Genomic DNA, 23,532 nt, shown 5'->3' on the forward strand with positions numbered 1-23,532 from the left:
CAACTAAAGAGATCAGATCCCCTGGAGGAAATGGAACTTCAGAGGGTGGGCTCTATGACATCACATCCCTGCTGAGGCCCCTCTTTCCCCAGGCTTTGCCCTTCCCCCAATTCTCCAAGAATTTCATAGCCTAGAGTTGGCCACTCTGATCGAGTCATTGTCCTGAGACGTCATGCTGAACTTGTTAACAAAAAAAGGGGGAAAGACCTGTAATAAGTGAGTAATCAATAATCAACATGGTAAATTTATTTGAAGTGCTCCTTTGCCCCCTGTCTCTATGGGATTAACTCAGTCCGCAGCTACACGCCCTTGCAGCTCTGGATTCTCCACTTTGGAAAGATGCTTTATGTGTCTCTGTGTGTCCCTCTTCCTTCCTCAAAGGGATCGGTTCCCTCCCAGCTGGGGTGTCCGTTTCGTTTTTTGGCTCCACCGCCGGCTGCTTGAAGAATCGCTGGGTCAGGCAGCCCTGATGTTTGCAGTTCGTCGGCTCAAGGGTTGGGCAGATCTCGGAGAAAGGGACCCTTCCCCCGCCCTGTGAGAGAAAAGAAACGCAAATGCATAATGTTGAAAATTCTGTTTCACAGATGGGAGCGTGGGGAAGGGGGGGGTATGTTTCTTCCCTCGCTCCCTCCCTGTACCCCATTCCTAACTGCATCGCTCAACGTGAGGTCGACATTGGAAGCTCAAGGCGCCTGCCGTGGCCCTGCCCGTTTTTCATTCCATTACTGATGCATCATTGACAGTTCTCGGCCCTTTGCATTAATCACAGAGACGGTGGGGAGGAGAGAGAGCCGAGTCTTACAGTGTCTCCTGGGATGGTGTCCCCCACCGACAAGTCTGCCTGAACTGATGGACGGGTGCGGCCATTAGATGGCATCGGGGCAAAGGTCAGGGGTCAGCCCATCAGGACACCTGTGGAGGCTAGGGTTGCCAATCCCCACGTGGGGGCAGGGGATCTCCTGGTTTGGAGGCCCTCCCTCCCACTTCAGGGTCCTCAGAAAGCGGGGGGGGGGGGAAGGGAAATGTCTGCTGGGCACTCCATCATTCCCTATGGAGACCGATTCCCATAGGGTATCATGGAGAATTGATCTGTGGATATCTAGGGCACTGGAGGAGCTGGTTTTTGAGGCAGAGACACCACATTTGCAGCATAGCATCCAGTGCCTCTCTTCAAAACACCCTCCAAGTTTCAAAAAGATTGGACCAGGGGGTCCAATTCTGTTAGCCTCCAAAGAAAGTGCCCCATCCTTCATTATTTCCAACTGAGGGAAGGCATTTAAAAGGTGTGCTGTCCCTTTAAATGTGATGGCCAGAATTCCCTTTGGAGTTCAGTGATGCTTGTCACAACCTTGCTCCTGGCTCCACCCCCCGTCTCCTGGCTCCACGCCTCAAAGTCCCCAGATATCTCTTGAATTGGACCTGGCAACTCTAGTGGAGGCCCATGGCCCAGCAGAGAAACTGAAGACTCTTATGTTCTCATAAGAGGATTTGACAGAATCATTGAGGAGAGGCCTATCAGTGGCTACTAGCCATGGGGACTAAAGGGAATATCCACATTCAAAGACAGTCAATGTCTGAATCCCAGTACCAGCAGGTAACGTCAGGGGAAGGCCTCAGCCTCTATCCTGCTCCCGCCTCCCAACTGCTGGTATTCCAAGGAGGCCTCCCTCCCATCCAAGCACTTGCCAGAGTCAACCATACTTAGCTTCTGAGATCTGATGAGATTGGACTTGCCCGGGCTATGCAGGTCAGGGCAAACGGGCCTCTATCCTTAATCTACTGTCCTCTGAGGGATTCCCTGCCCATCAACATACTTAATCCGGATCAGTCTAACCCATCTCACAGGGTTGCCAACCTCCTGCTGAGAAACAAACAAAGCACAAGGCTCACGACCAATACGCTGCAGTCTAAATGTATTTCAGACATCTCAAATCTGTTTTGAATATGAACGAAACATAGTAACGCCAGTTACTTGTAAAATACACTGACTTGAGAAAAGTCCACAATACAGATTGCTCTCCACCCGTCGAACCTGCGTCTTCTCGGCAGTTAAAGAGCCCAAGCTCCGCTTTTTTGCATGCAGTTGCTGAGTGGTGAGTGAACGCCTTGATGGCTATTTTGGCAGAAAAGCGGAGCTTGAGCTCTTTAACTACCGAGAAGACGCAGGTTCGACGGGCGGAGAGCGATTTGTATTGTGGACTTTTCTCAAGTCAGGTGTATTTACAAATAACTGGCGTTACTATGTTTCGCTCATATTCAAAATGGATTTGAGATGTTTGGAATACATTTCGACAGCAGCGTATTGGTCGTGAGCCTTGTGCTTTGTTCGTTTGCTTGCTTTTGCACGGCTGTCTCTTTTGTGGGTTTAACTTCCTGCTGAGGCCTGGGTTCTCCTGGAATTACCACTGATCTCTGGACTACAGAGATCATCTCCCCTGGAGAAAACGGCTGCATTGGAGGTTGGACTCCATCAATACTCCCTCTAAGCTCTGGAGTCTTGTGAGCAAAATGTCTGCTTCATGAGCTACTGGCATTAAAAGTTGTGAGCTACCGCATAAATCGGTTTGCTCTGGAGCCATTTTTCCTGAGCCAAGGCAAAAATGTGTGAGCCGGAGGCTTAAAAGACTGTGAGCTAGCTCACACTAACTCAGCTTAGGGGACCACTGGACTCTATGGCATTCTACCCTGCCGAGGTCCCTCATCTCCTCAAACCCCACCCTCTCCAGGCTCCAGCCCCCCCCCCCTCCCCACAAATCTCCAGGAATTTCCTGACCTGGAGCTAGCAACTCTGCCATCTCGAGAAAGCTCAGGTGATGATAGGGAAGAGATGGGTGGATCAGAACATGAGGCTTGACCCAGTTCTGTTAAGGGAGTCACGTTCTGGTCTCGCTGTGCCATTTTTAGTACAGCACGCCCAACCTTTTATTCGGAAAGCTGTCCGAGAAGGCCAGGGAAGGAAATGAAATCAGTATCCCAAGGAATAAGCTCAGTTTCCAAATGATTAAGCTTTCCCCGGTGGCGTGCTCTGCAATAATGCAAGTACGTCCAGAGGAGAAGTGGGTGAATGGGTTCCTTTGCCAGCCTGTTGTGTTGGTGCCAATGGTTGGGAGCAGAGTTTCTTTGTCTTCCCCCCCCACAAACACTCCTGATTTTACGATGGCGGGAGGACACATGTTAACAATAACCCAGAGTTCATGTCCTGCTTGCTGCACAAGGGCATCTGCTTTGGGTTTGCCACACAGCCCCCGCCCCGTCACACTTGGAACACAAACAAATCCTCATGTGTGTCGCACAAAGCCAATGCCGTTTACATGGAGAGCTAGCTTGCTGGGGTAAAGTGTAGATGACTGGGGAAGGCAATGGCAAACCGCCCTGTAAAGGCCTGCCAAGCAAATGTCGTGATGTGACTTCACCCTATGGGTTGGTAATGACCCGGTACTTGCACAGGGGACTACCTTTATTTTTTAGTTTGGTATATGGGTTAAGAGCAACAGATTTTAATCTGGAGAACTGAGTTTGATTCCCCACTCCTCCACGTGCAGCCACCGGAGTGGTCTTGGGTCACTCACAGTTCTCTTAGTGTCATGGGTGCTGGGGACCCTTCAGAGGAAGTTGAGTCTGATGAGGAAACTGTGCCCCTGCCACCTGCACCAGCGCCCCTGCCTCCTGCTGGAGAAGATCCCAGCCCCCCTGCCTCGCCCTCTCGGGTGGCTCGTGTGCGTGACCGCCTCCAGCAGGACCTCAGGGATCGGAGGAGGGCAGCACGCTCACAAGCAAGACGCTCCCTGAGCCCTGAGTTCTGAGAGGATTCTGGCCCTTCTAAGAGCAAGGATGCTTGAGTGGTAACAGGATCCTGGCTGCCTCCCTGAGCCAGCAATTAGCCCAAACGGGCAACAGCCAGCAGAGGGCTATATAGCTGTGGGCTTTGGGAGGAGGCTTTGTGGAAGCAACTAGTCATCTCCCTGACATTCTAGCATCCACTCCGGCTTGACTTTGGTTCCTGACTCCCTGACTTTGGCTTTGGACTTCTGGACTCCCTGACCTCGGCTTCTGGACCTCAGACCTGCGATACTTCTACAGTGATTCGGATTTGGCGCCTCGGACCCTCCTGCTTACTGGCTACAGACCTTGGACTGCCTCTGGACTTTGCCTGACCCGGCCCCAGCCGTGACACTTAGAGCTCTCTTGGCCCCACCTACTTCCCAGGGTGTCTGTTGTGGGGGGAGGAAGGAAGGTGATTGTAAGCCACTTTGAGACTCCTTCGGGTAAGGAGACTTTCTTCTTCTTCGTCTCCTCCTCCTCCTGAAGCAGACTATGTTGGGGACACCAATGGATACTCTGCCACATCCCTTGACTTTAACAAAAAAAACAATAAACACATGTAGACAGCAGTGTTCCATCTAAGCTGAGTTAGTGTGAGCCAGCTCACAGCTTTTTAGCCTCTGACTCACACATTTTTGTCTCAGCTCAGGAAAAGTGGCCCCAGAGCAAACTAATTTATGCAGTGGCTCACAACTTTAATGCCTGTGGCTCACAAAGTAGAATTTTTGCTCAGAAGACTCTGCAGCTTAGAGGGAACATTGGTGGTCAGATGTTTATCTTGATGACTTGCCCATCTTTTCAGACAGAATAATATCTGGGGGAGGGAGGCAGAGCATACAACTTGGCATGAAAACATCCCTGGTCTAGTCGCCAGAATCTCTGATTTAAAAAAACGATCAGGCAGCAGGTGGTGTGTCAACAACAGTGCCCTTGAGAGAGACCAATGGCGTGACTCAGCAGAAGGCTGCTTTCGTGTAGTTATGTGTGTCCAGAGACTTCCACATGAACTAGACAGAAAGAGAACGCAAGACGGGAGAGGAAGAACCTACAAAGATTCCGGATGGTTCTCCCAAATGTTAATGTATGTTTGAGCAACATTTCCTAGGATCCCAGCCATGGTGTGGGTGGAGGCAAGGCCGGATCTAAAGGGGGGGCACAGGGAGGTGTTTGCCTCAAGTGCCAACAGAGGGGGGGGGGGGCGCCAAATTGGGTATGGAGTCCATTGTATTCTATGGAACCATAAGACAGAATGGCCCATAAGGGGGCATCGTTTTTAAATTTTGCCCCCCTTCAAAAAACATGTAGATCCGGTCCTGGTTAGAGGCTACGGGAGCAGCAACTTCAAGAGGTTTGGGTCTGCTCAGAGGCTGGGCAAGAGACCTGCCATAAACAGCTGTGAGTTCCAGAACGGTGGAATCTAAAATGTAATAAATATACAATCCCCAGATGATGATGATTTGTTTATTTATATTCTGCCCATTCCCCATAGGGGCTCAGAGCGGAGCACAACCTAAATAATAAAATCACATTAAAATCAGCATGACAATAAAACAGCATAACAATAAAAACGATGTTCAGTCCGACAGAATGGTTCAGCAGGACCGAGATGGTGTAACAATACAATGCAGCAAAACAGCGCGGTAGGATAGTACAGTAGGGGAGGCCAACCGATCTAATGAATAGGTGCCCACCGCCTCACCCAAAAACCTGGTGGAACAGCTCCGTTTTACAGGCCCTACGAAAGGCTAACAAGCCTTTCGTAAATACTAGTATCATTGTTTTACCTGACATGGTGTGCCTCATTTCTTCGCCAAATTTCATTGCACTTCATTGTAAATCATAGTGGCAGATACCAGAACATGAAGAGGTCAGGCATTTGTGGTAAAACCGAACACTTCAGACAGTCTAGGAATGACTGGTTTTAATGATTTGGGGAGAAGGTTTTAATCAGGGCTTTTTTTTTTGTAGCAAAAACTCCTTTTCATATTAGGCTACGCCCCCCTGATGTAGCCAGTCCTCCAAGAGCTTACATTAGGCTCTGTATGAAGAGCCCTGTAAGCTCTTGGAGGATTGGCTACATAACGGGGGTGTGGCCTACTATGCGAAGGAGTTCGTGCTACGAAAAAAGCCCTTTTAATGATTTTCAAATGTGGTTTTCAGTGTGTATATTTTGTTAGCCACCTTGGTGGGCCTTTGTTGAGGGCAGAAAGGTGGGATATAAATTCTGTGAAATAAACAAATGGTTATGAATGTCTCCAACCCGATTGTTTTGACGTGGGAACCCACATTTGGCTCCTCGCTTCTCCTTTGTGTGAATCAAACTTTGGATTTTTAATTTCAGTGCCCCCCCCCCCATTTGTTCTCTCGCACCAGATCCTTCCTGTAAAATGTACGCTTTTCTTCCCTCAACATTATTTGTGTGTCAGTAAATCAAAATTATATGTGTGCTATACCTACAATTCATGTATTTATTTAGAACATCGGTAACCCTCTTTCCTCCGGAAACAAACTTGAAGTGAGTTACAATTATAATAAAAAAGTATACAATTAAAAATTTGTAAGAACTAATAAATAGCTTTCCAACTATAAATAGGCGGCGGCATCAAAAGCCCTCCTGAATAACTCTGCTTTCAACAGCCCTGTGGAATCCCAGCTTTGTGGAAGCCTTCATCATGGTTTCAGTAAAGCTGTTCTGTAGAATAGAAGAAGAAGATGATATTGGATTTATATCCTGCCCTCCACTCCGAAGAGTCTCAGAGCGGCTCACAATCTCCTTTCCCTTCCTCCCCCACAACAGACACCCCTGTGAGGTGGGTGGGGCTGGAGAGGGCTCTCACAGCAGCTGCCCTTTCAAGGACAACCTCTGCCAGCAGCTGCAAGTGGAGGAGTGGGGAATCAAACCCGGTTCTCCCAGATAAGAGTCCGCACACTTAACCACTACACCAAACTGGCTCTCAGGGAGCAGTCACTCAAAAAGTTCTAGATCTATCAGCGGGAATAACCAATTGGTGTTGGTCAGAGGATGGGGCTACAACGTGGTTTTGATGCTGGGAGAGGCAGTCCTGCACAAAAGTAAGTCACAGGACGTGAAAGGCTATAAAGGTAGCGTCCAGCACCTTGTGTTATCAAATACTGTGCATATAAATACCTTACATGTTATTCAGTACAAACTAATCTACTAGGGTTGCCAGTCCAACTGAGAAAATATCTGGGGACTTTGTGGGGGGGGGGGGGGGGTGGAACCAGAAGACTTTCCCATTCTCTAAAACAAATAAAAATACAGCAGTGCAGTCCCCCTGAATACAGTCTTCATTTCTTTGTTCCCCAGTAACTACACTACACACACACTTTCACAAAGCAGCCACAATAAAACAGCAATTAGCAAACCACACACTGTTGTGATCTCTCTGGGGCAATTTACTCACATTGCTGAATATAACCATCTGCTGTATTTCAACCAACTTCTCCAGGAAAATGAAAGAACAACCTAGGGGATGGAGTTTTCCTCCAAACAAACAGAGGGACTGAGAGCAATGTGGCCCTGCCCCACTGCAGCTTTCCTCTTGCGATTTAAAGGCGCACGCACATTCAGAAACACAAACTCTTGCAAGCCTCTTGTAAACTTAACAAAGTTTAAAGGAACACAGTGTTTGCTGGGGTGGGGCTGCCCACTGCCGGCCAGCTAGCTGGTGGCAAGGAGGAGCCTGAAAAACCGAGGGATCCCCCACCCCGACCTGGGAACTGGGAAGCATATAATACTACACAATTGATGGTGAAATCTTGGAAACTAAACATGGTCAGCCCTGGTTAGTACTTGGATAGGAGACCACAAAGAAAACGAGGGATGCTACTCAGAGGCAAGCAATGCCGAGCCACCTCTGAACATCTTGTGTTGTTGTAAGTAGGCTGTGCCTTAACAGGCAACACGCACACACAAAATAGGGAATCTCTGCTCGCTAGGAGAGTCACCTAACATGTAAAATCTTCAGAAATAAAAACCGAAATAACTGGAAAAAATGTAGGAAGGTTTTCAAAAAGCAGACAGTGCAGTTAGGACATGAAAAATCCCACTGACTTTGACTGAGTTCTCAGGTACACCTAAAGTGGCTGTCTGGCGACTGGCCAATGTTCACTTCTAATAGCCATGAATACCGTCCTCTTCTCTTCTCACCGTTCATATTTTTCATAACTTGATGGGCCTTATCTACTCTCCTGAATTCATTAATTCTTCCGTGGTGTCACAGTATTCTTCCAGCCATCTTTCTTCGGCTTTCTTCGTAATTAGATTGTTTAATCTCTTATAATCCTGCCTCCGCCTTCTCATCTTGCGAATTTTGAAAACCTTCTCTGTTTTGTCAAATCAGCTATTTCGTCTACTGCTCTTGCCCTTCTCGTCTTTTTTCTTCTTGGTCCTGCACATTCCTTTTCTGCTTTTATCAGTATTTTCCCTTTCAACTCGTTTCATTTGATTTGAACGTTAGAATTCTCTCCCCCCCCCCCCCTTATTTCTGCTCCTATGTTTTGATCTGTTTTGACTTTTATACGATTGTATCCTCTGAATGTTGCTGGGAATGCTCCCATTCCATTTTTTTTTAAAAAATCTTTCTACAAAACCATTGAAATTGTGACCTAATTATGATCACAATCTTTTATCTGCTTATGATTAGTTGATGCTTGATTTTATTTGATTCTTAACTCAAGGATCTCTACGCAATGTCACTCGGGCCTGGATAACCCAGGCTAGCCCAATCTCGTCAGGTCATGGGAGTTATTTATTTATTTATTTATTTCAATTTCTAACCCGCCCTCTCTGCAAGCGGACTCAGGGCGGCTGACCATCCATTCAGTTCAGACAATTATAAATTACAATCTAAAATCAATAAAATACAATTACAATTTAAGTTAAGCAGGGTCAGCCCTGGTTAGTATTTGGATGGGAGACCTCTGAGGAATACAGGGGTTGTGATGCGGAGGCAGGCAATGGTGAAACGCCTATGAATGTCTCTTGCCTTGAAAAATCCCACGGGGTCGCCATAAGTCAGCTGGGACACTGAAACTTCGTCCCTTGGTTTGTCTCCCTCCCTCCACTCGCCTAGGAGATCTTGACATCCTGAGGGAATACTGGAAGTCACCTCTTTCATTGTACGGCAATGGGACCTGTCCTTGGCATCCTGCTACAAGAGCATCAGCTGTCTCTGGGGCAAAAAAACTGGCCCCTGTGCCTGGATCCAGGGTGGGGAGGGCCTGCCCCTCCACACTGCCCTGGCAATCGTACTGCGGCTCTTCATCCCGCTACATCGGTCAAGGTCATTGTCTCTTCTCTTGCTTCTGCATAGCTCAAAGGTGAAGAAGAAGAAGAAGAAGAAGAAGAAGAAGAAGAAGAAGAAGAAGAAGAGGAAGAAGAAGAAGAAGAAGAAGAAATTGGATTTATATCCCGTCCTTCACTCTGAATCTCAGAGCAGCTCACAGTCTCCTTGACCTTTCTCCCACACAACAGACACCCTGTGAGGTGGGTGGGATTGAGAGAGCTCTCCCAGAAGCTGCCCTTTCAAGGACAACGCCTGCAAGAGCCATGGCTGACCCAAGACCGTTCCAGCAGTTGCAAATGGAGGAGTGGGGAATCAAGCCCGGTTCTCCCAGATAAGAGTCCGCACACTTAACTACCACACCAAACTGGCTCTCATAGTGGCATCCATGGGTGCTATGGAACTTGCCAGCAAATCCTCTGGCGCTCTCTGTTATTGGGTGTCTTCATTCAAATTAATGAGGTTTTCAACAACCCACAACCCCTGGCAATCAGGAAGGCTGGTAAGCCCTCTCTGTGTGATTTCATTTTCCCCTCTCTCTTTCCTCCTTCTCTAAGTCTATGTCCTCCTAATGGATGGACCATGCTTCTGAGCAAAGTACAGCTAATAACAAACGGCTGCCAAACAGTTCTGTTTTCAAAGCCAGGAGGGATGTATTTTTTGGCTCCGCCTTCTACGGCAGCCATTTTGGGGTGGCACTCATAACCCTCTCTCAAAATTCCAGAGGTGCTTGTGGGCTCAAAAAGGCTGGAGCTCCCTGACAGCGGGACCCACCTGGCTATATTTGCCATCTAGTAAGGAGGGCAAATGTGGGCGGGTAGCATTTTTTCCTCCTCTGCCTCTATAGGCACCTATTAAGGGGAAGGAGCCCAGCCCCATCAACTTGAGTCCACTCACCTTTACAGGAGCTGGTCAGCAGACTTTGGGTCTGCAGTGTTTGACAAGCAAAGGGGAATGCCGGGATGGGGTCCCTTCTTGGAAACTCGCCAGAAAATGGAGCCGGTCAGGGTTTTTTTTTATAGCTGGAACTCCTTTGCATATTAGGCCACACCCCCCTGATGTAGCCAATCCTCCAAGAGTTTACAGTAGGCCCTGTACAGCATGTCTGGTAACCTCTTGAAAGATTGGCTACATCAGGAGGGTGTGGCCTAATATGCAAAGGAGTTCCTACTACAAAAAAAGCCCCGGAGATGGTGCTTTCAAAAGAGATGGCTCCAAGCTTTTTGAGCTCAGCCCTTGTCAGCGAATCTCAGCGTGGTGCACCAGGACATTTAGGGAGATGTGAAAACTGGAGGATTTCATAAGGCCAAAAATGAAATCCTTAAATATCATGGAGTAAGTGAAAGTGAGGGGAGAACACAGGGCTTGGGAGAAACAGACCCCCCCCCCTTTGGCCTTGAAGGGGGCCCATAAACAGCCGCCTTCCTCCCCCCTCCTTGCCATGAGAAGGCTGCCCGGGGGGTTTCAACCTTGATGCCTCCTGCCCAGCAAAGCTGGGAGGATTTCTCGCGCCAGCCAGCCGTGGAAGAAGGCCCAGGGCGGACTGCCCAGTCCACCCCTCCGCTTTTTTTTTGAATCCGGTTCAAACTTTCCTCTGCTGCCACTTCCACGCTTGGCAGCCAGGCTCTTTGTTTCTTATTTTGGAGGGTCTGAGACACATCAAAAGACATGGAGTCTTGGCTGGGCTCGTTCCGGAGAGAAGCTGCTTCCTTGGGCTGCTGACTCTTTGCTTTGGAAAAGAAATCAAACAAGCGACCGGGGCCTTGCCAAGGCGCGCTCTCTCTCTCTCTTCCCCCCCAACCCAACCCCCTACTGCTCTGCGATGCTTCCCATTCTCTCTCTCTCTCTTCCTTTCTCTCCATCCCCTCCCAGCTGGAGAAGCTTCTCAGAACGCCCGCCCGCCCCCCCTGCCCCCGCATCCGAACTCTCCATCCGTAACGTTAATGGCTCAGATGCCGGAATCAGGAAACCAGGCTGCTTGCCAGCTGTCGAGTCGTCTTTATTGCCGCTGCTTAGGAGATAATTGGCCTGTGCGGCCCTGGTGGCAGCGGCATTTGTGGACAATTAGCTTGCTTTGCAGGGAAGAATAGGCCTTGATTCGGGAAGCCCTTGAGCCGCTGGAGTTGGGAGGACTGGTTTCTCCTCTTCCTGTCCAAAATGCGTAAACCACACAGCTTGGCGTAGGCCAAGGTGGCTTGATTTAACCCCCCAAAAAGGGGAGGGTGAAAAGCCTCCTGGGTTCCTGCAGTTGGGAGGAACGTTTCCCAAAATGTGTAGGCAGCCTACCCAAAATGACAGCAAGAACGGGAGGATCAGGGCCATCAGCTACAAATGTCACAGGAGGTTTCTGGGTAAAAAAAAGACATTGCCTGGGTTCAGCAGCCCCGTGGAGAGACTGTTCAGTAGTTGTATGATGTGAGGCAGCTAGCAGGATTGTGGGCAGGCCGGAAGCGTGTGTTCTACGACCAGAGCTTCCTTCTTGAAGTGTGTTGTCACCAGGGCTTTTTTTGTATGCAACTCCTTTGCATATCAGGCCACACACCCTTGATGTAGCCAATCCTCCTGGAGCTTACAGTAGGCCCTATACGAAGAGCCCCATGACACAGAGTGGTAAAGCTGCAGTACTGCAGTCCAAACTCTCTGCTCATGACCTGAGTTCGATCCTGGCGGAAGCTGGGTTCAGGTAGCAGGCTCAAGGTTGACTCAGCCTTCCGAGGTTGGTAAAATGAGTACCCAGCTTGCTGGGGGGGGGGGGCGAAGTGTAGCTGACTGGGGAAGGCAATGGCAAACCACCCCATTAAAAAGTCTGCCGTGAAAACGTTGTGATGCGACGTCACCCCAGAGTCGGAAACAATTGGTGCTTGCACAGGGGACTACCTTTTTTTTTTTTTTTTAACCTAAGCTCTTGGAGGATTGGCTACATCAGGGGTGTGTGGTCTAATATGCAAAGGAGTTCCTGCTACCCAAAAAAAAAAGCCCTGATTGTTACAATGGTGGGGTGCAGGGCCAAGAAGTAGCTGGTGCCTCGAATTAGACCAGACATGGCAAATCTCGAGCTTCCCTTTTGCTTTATTTTTGTTGTCAAGGCACAGCTGACCTTTGGCGACCCCTAGTGAGACATTCAACAGTGGTTGGCCATTGTCTACCTCTGGTCGTTTTCGCACTCACCTTAATCAGCAGCGACGACCCTCTCCACCGCGCAGGATCTGCGCGGATTTCGCACTAATTGCCGCGGAGCACCAGAAGAGCCGGAAAGTCCCGGCGCTTTTGCGGCGCAAACGGAAACCGCCAAAAACCAGTTTCCGTTTGCGCCGCAAAAGCGCCGGGACTTTCCGGCTCTTCTGGGTGCTCCGCGGCAATTAGTGCGAAATCCGCGCAGATCCTGCGCGGTGGAGAGGGTCGTCGCTGCTGATTAAGGTGAGTGCAAAAACGACCTCTGCGTTGCAGCCCTGGTATCCCCTGGAGGTCTCCCTTCCAAATACTAGCCAGGGCTGAACCTGCTTAGCTTCTGAGATATGGCAGGATCGGTCCAGCCTAGGCTATCTGGGTCAGGCTAGAGACCCCATACTGCCATCCAATAACAGGTGCCGATGTTGCGTGGCTCTCAGACTTGAACACATGCTGTCCCAGGAAAGCTTGTGTCTGTGTGCTGGTGCAAGTCGTAAGAAAAGCCCTGCTAGATCAGACCAAAAGTTCTAGTCCAGCATCCGGTTTCCTACAGAAGCCCATCAGATGCCACCAGGAAGCTCACAACAGAGCGTGAGGGCAGCACTTCCCTTTCTCAGTCGCCTCCCCCAAAAGAGGGGGACAAATCACCCAAAGGCTGAATTTTCACTGAGAAGGCAAACTGGTCTCTGTACTGCACACCCTGCTAGGCAGTAGGGTTGCCAACCTGCAGGCGGGGGCTAGAGTTCTGAATTTACAAGACTCATGTGCTTCTCAATGCAAAATATTCCCAACAGAAAGAAAACAAGAAAGTCTGGAGGGGGGGGGGAGTTCTAACTATATTTCCCCCCAGTCCTGCTAATTTCTTTAGTATAGAGAAGCATTTAATTATGAAGTCCGTCCCCCCACCTAAAGGCTGCGGTGGTCTAGCAGGGGCACAGGTCGACCACCCCAGTGAGAATTTGGTCGAAGTTCCGTTGTTAGCGCTGCTATTTTCCCTTGTCAATCCCTTGCCCTGCTTTCGCTCTTGGTGGCGGCAAGTGGAATAAAATTGGGAAATGCTTTATTGCCGGCTGCCTCCGGGGGCTGCTGGCTTAGAAAAATGCTTCCAAATGATGTCAGAGGACCGGGGATGTAAAAAAAGTTCCACAGTGGAGTTTAATATTACCCAGAGGTTTTATGCACTTTATGCATTTATCCATTTCTCCCAAAGCTCTCGCAAAGTGGGGAAGGTATTCCAGCTCAAGGCAACAACTCACCAATGTTCCCTCTAAGCTGCAGTGTCTTGTGAGCAAAAATTCTACTTTTGTGAGCTACTGGTATTAAAGTTGTGAGCTGCTGCATAAACTAGCTCCGGGGCCATTTTTCCTGAGCTAAGACAAAAATGTGTGAGCCGGAGGCTGAAAATTTGTGAGCTAGCTCATGCTAATTCAGCTTAGAGGAAGCACTGCTGCTCACCCATAACAACGATGGAGGGAAATTTGAAGGGAAGTTGACCTTTGGTTGTCTACCGGGCCTTTTGTGATGCTCAGCTATAACATTCAGTCTTCCTCTAAAACTGGGTCCAAGTTTAAGGCTTCCAAATGGACAGAATATTCTCCCTCTACGGCTTTGGCAAGGCTTTCCTTGTTTTATATCTTAAGCAGGCAAAAAAAGGAGGGCGCTTAAGTATCCTTCCTTCCTTTCCTACTAGAATTACAAGGCCCCCCCCTGTCTGCCAGAAGCGTGTGGAGAAGGTAGGCTGCCAGATTCAGGTTGGGAAACTCCTGGGAATATGGAGATCAGTGTTCCCTCTAAGCTGAGTTAGTGTGAGCTAGCTCACAGTTTTTCAGCCTCCAGCTCACAAATTTTTGTCTTTGCTCAGGAAAAACGGCCCCTGAGCAAACTAATTTTTGCAGGTAGCTCACAACTTTAATACCAGTAGCTCACAAAACAGGGTTTTTGCTCACAAGACTCCACTGCTTAGAGCAGCAGTCCCCAACCTTTTGGGCACAGGGACCGGTTCTGTGAAAGACAATTTTTCCAGGACTGGGGGTGGTGGTTTTGGGATGATATAATTGTGCACTTTATTTCTCTTTGTTTGGCATGTTGGTTAAATGTGCAGACTCTTATCTGGGAGAACTGGGTTTGATTCCCCACTCCTCCACTTGCAGCTGCTGGAATGGCCTTGGGTCAGCCATAGCTGTCACAGAATTGTCCTTGAAAGGGCAGCTTCTGCGAGAGCTCTCTCAACCCCATCTACCTCACAGGGTGTCTGATGTGGGAGAGGAAGGTAAAGGAGATTGTGAGCTGCTCTGAGGGAGGGAGGGCAGGATATAAATCCAAAGTTGTCATCTTATTATTTTTATTATTACTACATTGTAATATGTAATGAAATAATTATACAACTCACAGCCCAGTTGCTAACAGGCCACGGACCGGTACCGGTCCACGGCCCAGAGGTCGGGGACCCCTGGCTTAGAGGGAGTACTGATGGGGATGCAACCTGGGGAGGACAGGGACTTCAGAGTACTGATGGGGATGCAACCTGGGGAGGACAGGGACTTCAGTGGGGTGCAATGCCAAAGAGCCCCCTCTACAAAAGATCCATTTTCTCCAGAGGAACTGATCTCTGCAATCTGGAGAGGGACTGTAATTCGGGGGGGGGGGGGTCCTCAGATTCCTCCTGGAGGCTGGCATCCCTATTCCCTACTCCAGAGACAACCAGTTCTTGTTCAGTTACATTCTCTCAGCGCCACCCACCTCACAGGGTGTCTGTTGTGGGGGGAGAAGATATAGGATATTGTAAGCCGCTCTGAATCTCTGATTCAGAAAGAAGGGCAGGGTATAAATCTGCAGTCTTCTTCTTCTGTGCCAAACTTCCCCCCAGTGGATGGGCACTTGGGTAACTCCCCAATCGTTCCTTCCCCTCTCTCCAGCCCCATGGGACCTTCGTCCCCTTCTCAGTCATTCAGCTGTGTTTTCAAACAGGAGCTGTGCTGGGTTGCTGTCTTTGGATGCTCAGATTCAACGCTGGCTCCCGACTTCCAAGTCTATTATGAATAGCGATCTCGGCTCCTTTTCATAAATGGTGGTTACTCAACACTTGAATAGATATTAGAAAAAGGCAGGGACCGGGAGGGTGGCATTCGTGAAGCTCTCTGCTGGGTGGAGGCTTTCACTGCCTATTTTTGCCATACTTTAGCAGAGATGGGGTCCTCAGAACTCAGTGGCAGGACACGTGCTTTGCATACATAAGGTTCCTAAGCTCAGGGCCTTTTTTGAGTAGGAATGCACAGGAACACAGTTCCAGCTGGCTTGGTGTCAGGGGGTGTGGCCTAATATGCAAATGAGTTCCTGCCGGGCCTTTTCTACAAAAAAGCCCTGCCTAATCTAGATGGTGGTCCAAGTCAGACCACTAGAATAAAGCAGGTTTCGTGTGTTCACTTAGAAGTGGTCCCTCAGTCTAGAGGTGGAGCACATGCATTGCATACAGATGTGACCCCTTGAGCACAAGGAACCCAGGATTTCACCCAAGACTTCAAAGGACTGTTGCTGGCCAGAATAGAGAGTTCTGGGTTCAGTGATTCTGTGCTCTGACTTTGCCTAGTGCCGTTCGATATGTCTTCATGATAGCTCTTTCTCCTCGGCAGTCTAAAGCACCAGAGTCGGTTGCGGTTTTATTTTTTTTGGGGGGAAGAGTTTTAATTTTTCCGAAGGGATGAATTCAGGCGGTGTATTTTGTGTGGCTGAGAGAGGATCCCTTTTGGAGCTGCCCTCGTCAGTAATTAAGTTGTTGTTCAGGCTGGGTATAATTGCTGCTGTCTGCTGACACCGTGCTTCTGCCTGCCAGATGTTTCCTGTGTGTGTGTGTGTGTGTGTGAGCGAGCATGCGCTTAAATATCTTGGGAAGCCTCTCTGATGGAACTATTTTTAATTGGTAAATAAAAGGAGGAGAGGAAATGATGGTTTCTTTTCTTTTCCCCCCTCCCTTCTCCTTAGGAGCATTGCAGTGAACATATAATCCCTCTACCCAACCGGATAGTTCTTGGTTGAGTGTTTTTTAAAAGGAATTCTAACGGGTCACGTTCAACCAAATCGTTCTTGCAGGATCACAAACGTGGTTGAAAAGTCTTAAGTTTCTTTTTCATCCTGTTCGGGGCTCCTGAGCGTCAGGGCTGAGGTCTGCAGTGGGATGTTGGGTTAGGGTTCAGCCTCTCCCTGCCTCAGGAGGACTTGTCACTCAGCGGTAAAGCGCATGTATCACATTCCCAAAAGCTGCCCAGGTTAGCCGGATCCCATCGGACCTCAGAAGCTAAGTAGGTTCAGCCTTGGCTAGTATTTGGAAGGGAGACCTCCAAGGAATGCCAGGGCTGCAACACAGAGGCAGACAATGGCATACCACAGCTGAAACGTGTCACGTTCTCAGGGTGCAGACAGGCAGGAGTCCAAAGCCAGTCCAAGGTCAAAGTCCAGGAAGTCAAGCAGGAGCCAAGTCACCAATGCAGAAACACAAACCGGAATCAGACGTCAATGTCCAAAAGCCACAACGTCAGGGTGCCATGGAAATCAAGCAGCTCAGGATCAGGAATCAGGAAGGAGTGTGGATGCAAGCCAGAGAATAGACTTGTTGCTTCCACAAGGTTACCAGGTACTGGGTGGGAGCTATATGGAAGCCTCATAGGGTTGCCATGTCCAATTCAAGAAATATCTGGGGACTTTGGGGGTGGAGCCAGGAGACTTTGGGGGCGGAGCCAGGAGACAATGGGGCGGAGCCAGGAGCAAGGGTGTGACAAGCATAACTGAATTTAAAGGGACGGCCCAGACGCTCCCTCCTCCCCGCAGGAGCCACCGGAGGGGGGGGGGAGCAAGGCCAAAAGCGGCCAGCCCTGCCAGCCAGCCTGCCGCCCCACAGCGCCCCCCTGCCACTGCCACTCACCGGGCCCTGTTTATTGTATTTTCATCCCACGACGCACACACGCATGACGAGGCGGGCTGCCCACGGCCGGCTCTGCCTCTGGCCCGGATAAGGCGGCGCTGCCGAGCCGCCCCCGCTCCTTCTCTCTCGCCTCTTCTTTCTCTCCCTCGCCCGCCTTCATGGCGTTCCGGCGCGTCGTGGCGGTAACAGCCGCTGCCTGCGGGCTGGCGGGCAGCTCAGTCCTCCTTTCTTCCATCCGGAAGCAGCAGCAGCAGCTGGTCAGCAGCAGCAAGGCTGGCGGGGACGCGCCCGAACCGCTCTCGGCGCCTCCTTCTCCGTGGCCGAAGGGGGCTCAGAGCCCAGCCCAGCCCAGACACCCCCTCCTCCCTGCGGGAGCTGCCGAAGGGGGGGAGCAAGGCCAAAAGCGGCCAGAGGGCGGCCAGCTCGGGACAATCGCCGCGGTCCCGCCGCCCCTGCCACTCACCGGGCCACGCTCCTTGGCGCGGTTTCCCCCCTCCCCCCGCTTCCGTTTTTTTGGGGAGCGGGGGAAGAGGCTGGAAATCCTGGGGTCCCCTGCCAGGGCGGGAGGGTTGGGAAGCCTAAAGCCTCAGCCTGATCCCTGGGTGGCAGTGACTCTGCTAGAACTCAGGGCTGAGAGATCTGAAGCATCGACGTGCCTCATGTCTTCGCTCTGAAAGTTCTTTCCTCAGCCTGCTTCGAACTCTTGAGATGGGAGGAGGAGAGCTTGGAGGAGATTGATCATCAACAGCTGACACTGGTGCCTGAAGAGTGATTGATGGGCCAGCTGCTGTTTGTTCAGCTGAGGAACTGGCTGGCAATTCTTCCAGGTCTGTTAACCCTTCCAACTTCTCCTCGTCAGGGCTCATGACACTACGTTTCTTGCCTTTTTTTAAAAAAAATACAAGTTTAGGTTGCCAACTACTGGTGCATAATGCTAAAAGTCAGAACTTCTGGCTGCTGGACAATTTTACGATCTCCTGACTATACCACATACACTGCCATACAACAACTTCTACTACTACTACTACTTTCACTGCCACTGTTGATCAATCAATCAGTCTTTATTGCATTAGCAACAAAATGCCATAGCAACGAACAACCAGTTCCAACAATAGAAAAAACCCCTCAATGAAACATTCAATACAATAGAATTATATTAATCATGACAAAATTTAGGCTGAATTATCAATAAAATTTATCCAATGACATCCTAAGAAAACAACCCACTGTCATCATCGTCATTGCCATTGTCGTCTTCGTCATCACCACCATCACCATCATCCAAAAAGCTGAACCCAGACCTCTTCCCGCAGTGAAAGTGCCGCGGCTTTTGTGTAGCAAACGTAAACCGTTAAAACCCAGTTTACGTTTGCTACGCAAAAGCTGCGGCATTTCCTGTAACTCCGGCGCAGATGGTGGGAAATCCGACCGGACGCTGCGGAGGGAACAGGATTGTCACTGCAAGATTAGCTGTGTGCGAAAACGGTAGCTGAGAAGTCCCTTCCCTGCTGAAGATTCTGGCAAGCTGCTCCTGTTGGTTGGAGCAGCCATTCTAAGCTAGACAATCGGTTTCTGAAGAAGGTACCCTTGTTTAAGAACATAAGAGAAGCCATGTTGGATCAGGCCAACGGCCCATCAAGTCCAACACTCTGTGTCACACAGTGGCAAAAAATTTTATATACACACATACACTGTGGCTAATAGCCACTGATGGACCTGTGCTCCATATTTTTATCTAAACCCCTCTTGAAGGTGGCTATACTTGTGGCCGCCACCACCTCCTGTGGCAGTGAATTCCACATGTTAATCACCCTTATATGTATATGACTTTCCATAGGGTTGGGCTCCTTCCACAGGGAGATGATTCTCCATGTAGCTCTCACCATCGCCATGAGTGCAAAGTAGGGCTGACAGCACTATGTTGGGCAATTCCTTGATATTTCTGGGTGAAGCTTGTGAAGGGTGGCATTTGGAAAGGGGTGGGACCTCACTGGAGTATAATGCCATAGAATCCACACTCCAAAGCAGCCATTTTCTCCAGCGAAACTGATATCTGTTCTTTCCCCTTACATCTCCCCAATGAAATGGACCAGAGACTTACTTTTTTACAAATGCAAACTGTGAACTTGTAAAAAGATAGTCCCCTGTGCAAACACTGAGTCGTTACTGACTCATGGGGTGATGTCACATCTTGGCAGACTTTTTATGGGGTGGTTTGCCATTGCCTTCCCCAGTCATCTACACATGACCCCCAGCAAGCTGGGTGCTCATTTTACCGACCTTGGAAGGATGGAAGCCTGAATCAACCGTGAGTCGGCTACCTGGACCCAGCTTCCCCCAGGATCAAACTCAGGTCATGAGCAGAGCTTGGACTGCAGTACTGCAGCTTACCACTCTGCACCAGTAGAAAGGGGAATAGTGATCACAGAGACTGAAATAAGGAAAATGGCACTGAGATTAATGGGACCTGTGAAAATGCATATATTCCATTCATGCTGCATCCAAAGCCGTAATTTTTCACAATTATTCCAAAAAGACTGTACCAAACCAGGTTTGTGAAAGATCACAGCAAAGTGAGAGGAGACACAGAAGCAAGATGAATGGAGGGTAACATCATGTGGATGTTCCTGAGGGGGAAAAACCAGCTTCCTTCTTGCTGATTCTCAGCCAGCGTTGCATCCAAATGAAGCACAGATGCTCGAGGGGGCTCAGGAACCTGGATCCAGCATCTCTGACTAAGCGGCTGCCAATCCTTGTTTGTTCCCTAGGGAGATGCTACGGAGTGTGGGATACCCCACTGGTGATGATAATAGAAGGAGCACTTAGTGCTTTTGAGGGGGGCTTTATGGACCTGGAAGCTCACCGCATGAGCATCATTTCCCTAATCAGGACAAATGGAACCGAGAAGAGGGCAAGGCGCTGAGCTGAAACCGAAGACGGCTGGAGATGTAAATTGCTGACCCTGATGAGAACACGCTGGGGCTAGGGTTGCCGGATCAGACCTTTGGAAATAAAGGACATCTCCAGTGGCTTAAATAAAGGACAAATCTCATGCCAGAGTCCACTTGAATATCTGAAGACACCAATCAACTAGGAAAATAATTTGTATTGCAAACTGGAAAACATAAGTCAGGTGTTACAAAACCTGGAAATCATTTTGTTAAAAACCAGAAATTAGTTTGAAAATTGAGATACGATTACATGGCAGGGGCTGTGGCTCAGTAGTAAAGCAATTGCTTGGCACGCAGAAGGTCCAAGGTTCAATCCCCGGTATCTCTAGTTGAAAGATCTGGCAGCAGAGATGGGAAAGACCTTGGAGAGCTGCTGCCAGTCTGAGTAGACAATACTGACTTTGAGGGACAAAGGGTCTGATTCGGCATAAGGCAACTTTATGGGTGTTCATGTGAAACAATGTGAGGCCCCTCCCCAAACCCCACCTCTCTCAGATCCACCCCCCAAAATCTCCAGGTATTTTCAAACACAGACCTGGCAACCCTAGCAGTGGGTCAACCTGCTGACTGGAATGCGAGGTTTTGGAGACTAGCCTTGAAACATTTGCACTGGCTACTGATTATTTTCCATGCATGATTCAAACAGCCATAAGTCCCAAAGACCCCAAGGCCATGTATATGAAGGACAACGTGTTCCCTTAGGAACCTCTTCTCATTCATTACATAAGCGTGCTAAAGTGTCTTACACCAAGGCTGGCCAATCTAGTTCAGCATTGTCTACTCTGACATCCAATGACTCTCCAGGGACTGAACTTAACACCAGCGTGCCAGGGATTGAACCTAGGACCTTCTGCATGCAAACAGGGATTGAACCTTGACCTTCTGCATGCAAACAGGGATTGAACCTAGGACCTTCTGCATGCAAACAGGGATTGAACCTAGGACCTTCTGCATGCAAACAGGGATTGAACCTAGGACCTTCTGCATGCAAACAGGGATTGAACCAAGGACCTTCTGCATGCAAACAGGGATTGAACCTAGGACCTTCTGCAAGCAAACAGGGATTGAATCTAGGATCACCTGCATGGAAACCGTGTGCTCTACCACACAGAGCCACTGCCCCTCCCCATCATCTGAGGCCCTTATTATGGTCTGCCTCCCGCAGAAGCTAGGCTAACTAGTGCCAGAAGCAGGGCTTTTTCATTAGCTCCACCTGCCACCCCATGTCATGATGGTGATCCCTCGCTGGGGAAAGAAAAGGCAGGAAACTTTTTGTGTGGGTTAACACGATACAGCTACGCTCATCTCTGCATTTTTAAAAATTATATTTTTATATATTAAAAATTTATATATCATGAATTATTATTTTAAGATCGTCTCAGAACCAATCCACATCAGCATCTTCCCAATCACCACTTTTTTGAGTAGCTGAATCACACATCTGAGCATCGTGTGCTGCTGGATTTAGAATTGTCAATATTTAGCATCTGAAAAGCAGTCGTGCGACAAGTATATATTACAGACGCCTCAGCTGCCAACATCAGGTCGGGGAATTCCTGGAGATTTGGGGATGTAGCCTAGGCAGGGATCTTTGCAAGGTATAATGTCATCCAGTTCACCCTCCAAAGCAGCCCTTTTTCTCCAGGGGACCAGATCTCTGTAGTCTGGAAATCACTTCTAACTCCAGTGGATCTCCAGGTCCCACCTGCAGGTTGGCAACCCTATCTCCAGATTGGCTGCTGGAGCCATGCTTAGTGTGCCTAAATTAATTAGAGATTTCAGTGATGACCCACACACCGTTGATTCGTTTGCCCTAGAAAGTCTGTACAATTGCTTTCCTTCTGGCCTTCCCAACACTTTTGAAAATAAGTTTATTCTGGACTGCATTAGGTGTTTATATGCCTTGACTGCTGCTTTGTTTTTGTTTTTAAAAACCAAAAACTACACTTGTTAATTGTTATTTTTAGTGCTTGTCTTTCATTGTGCTATTTTAGATTTTTTTTTTTGAAAAAATTTATAATTGTACAATATTATAGTTGTGAGAAGGGCTTTGTAGAAAAAGCCCAGCAGGAACTCATTTGCATATTAGGCCACATCCCTGGTGTCACCACTGGACTGCATAGGGCTTTTTGTAGAAAAAGCCCAGCAGGGACTCAAATCAGGCCACAGCCTCTGACACCAAGCCAGCCGGAATTGTGTTTCTGTGTGCTCCTGCTCAAAAAAAGCCCTGGTTGTGGACAACTTGGATGTAAAGAAATATCTCTGTTATAGAGATTAATCCTAAACAAGATTTACTTCTCAGTTTAGAGATATTCAGTGGGGATTATTTCCAGGAAAATGTTCTTAAGACTGAAGCCAGTATCAAAGCCAGGATTACCATCTTCAAGTACTTGAAGGGCTGTCCTCTAGAGGATGGTGTGGAATTGTTTTCTGTGGCCCCAGAAGGTAGGACCAGAACCAATGGGTTGAAATTAAATCAAAAGAGTTTCCGGCTCAACATTAGGAAGAACTTCCTGACCGTTAGAGCCTTTCCTCAGTGGAACAGGCTTGCTCAGGAGGTGGTGGGCTCTCCTTCCTTGGAGGTTTCTAAACAGAGGCTAGATGGCCATCTGATAGCAGTGAAGATTCTGTGAATTTAGGGGGAGGTATTTGTGAGTTTCTGCATTGTGCAGGGGATTGGACTAGATGACCCTTGAGGTCCCTTCCAACTCTATGATTCTATGAAAGTTGTAATGTCCTTCCTCCAAAGTACTCAGGGAAGCATACATGGTTCCCCCCCTCCTCCATTTTATCCCCACAACAATCCTGTAAAGTATGGGATTGTGCGTTTATGTGTATGTGTGTGTGTGAGAGAGAGAGAGAGAGTGACAAAAATTCACTTTCTGGATGAGTGGGGATTCAGACTTAGTTCATAATGCAGGTTCTATAGTGCAGCTCTCAACAGAACATTATACACATAGCTGTTTTTCTTGAATTAGTTAATCATAAATGCATTCACCTAGATAAAGCAGGCTTTTTGGCACAGCATCAACTGAAAGATAACATCAGAAAACCTATAAATATAATGAATCATGCAAAGAAAGCCAACAGGAATAGCTAGTGATATTTTTAGAGGTAGGGAAAAAGCTTTTGATGGTATAGAATGGCTATTTTAATTTCCGACTTTAAAGATGTTTAATTCTGGGGAGAAATTATCTTCTTAGATCAAAGCCACATCGACAAAAGTGAATTAACAATCTGCTTTGAGTTCTGGATTTAGTCAAAGGAATTTTATTTGTCTGTTACATTTTTATCCTGCACTTTTCCTCCAAAATGGCATATATGGTTGTCTCTTCTTCCTCCATTTTGGTGGTTCTCCAAGCAACGCACC

General features: G+C 48.6%; 1 protein-coding gene across 1 annotated transcript in view; it reads right to left on the reverse strand.

Moving 5' to 3' along the window:
* Window positions 1-213: 213 nt before the first annotated feature.
* Window positions 214-23,532, reverse strand: part of MORN1 (MORN repeat containing 1) — a 208,320-nt gene continuing 185,001 nt past the window's right edge. The window contains exon 15 of the mRNA XM_060259677.1: window positions 214-532. The gene's annotated coding sequence lies outside the window, so the exon portion shown is untranslated. The remainder of the gene's footprint in view (window positions 533-23,532) is intronic.

The sequence above is a fragment of the Heteronotia binoei genome, chromosome 18 (assembly GCF_032191835.1).
Source record: "Heteronotia binoei isolate CCM8104 ecotype False Entrance Well chromosome 18, APGP_CSIRO_Hbin_v1, whole genome shotgun sequence".
NCBI classification, from domain to species: Eukaryota; Metazoa; Chordata; class Lepidosauria; order Squamata; family Gekkonidae; genus Heteronotia; species Heteronotia binoei.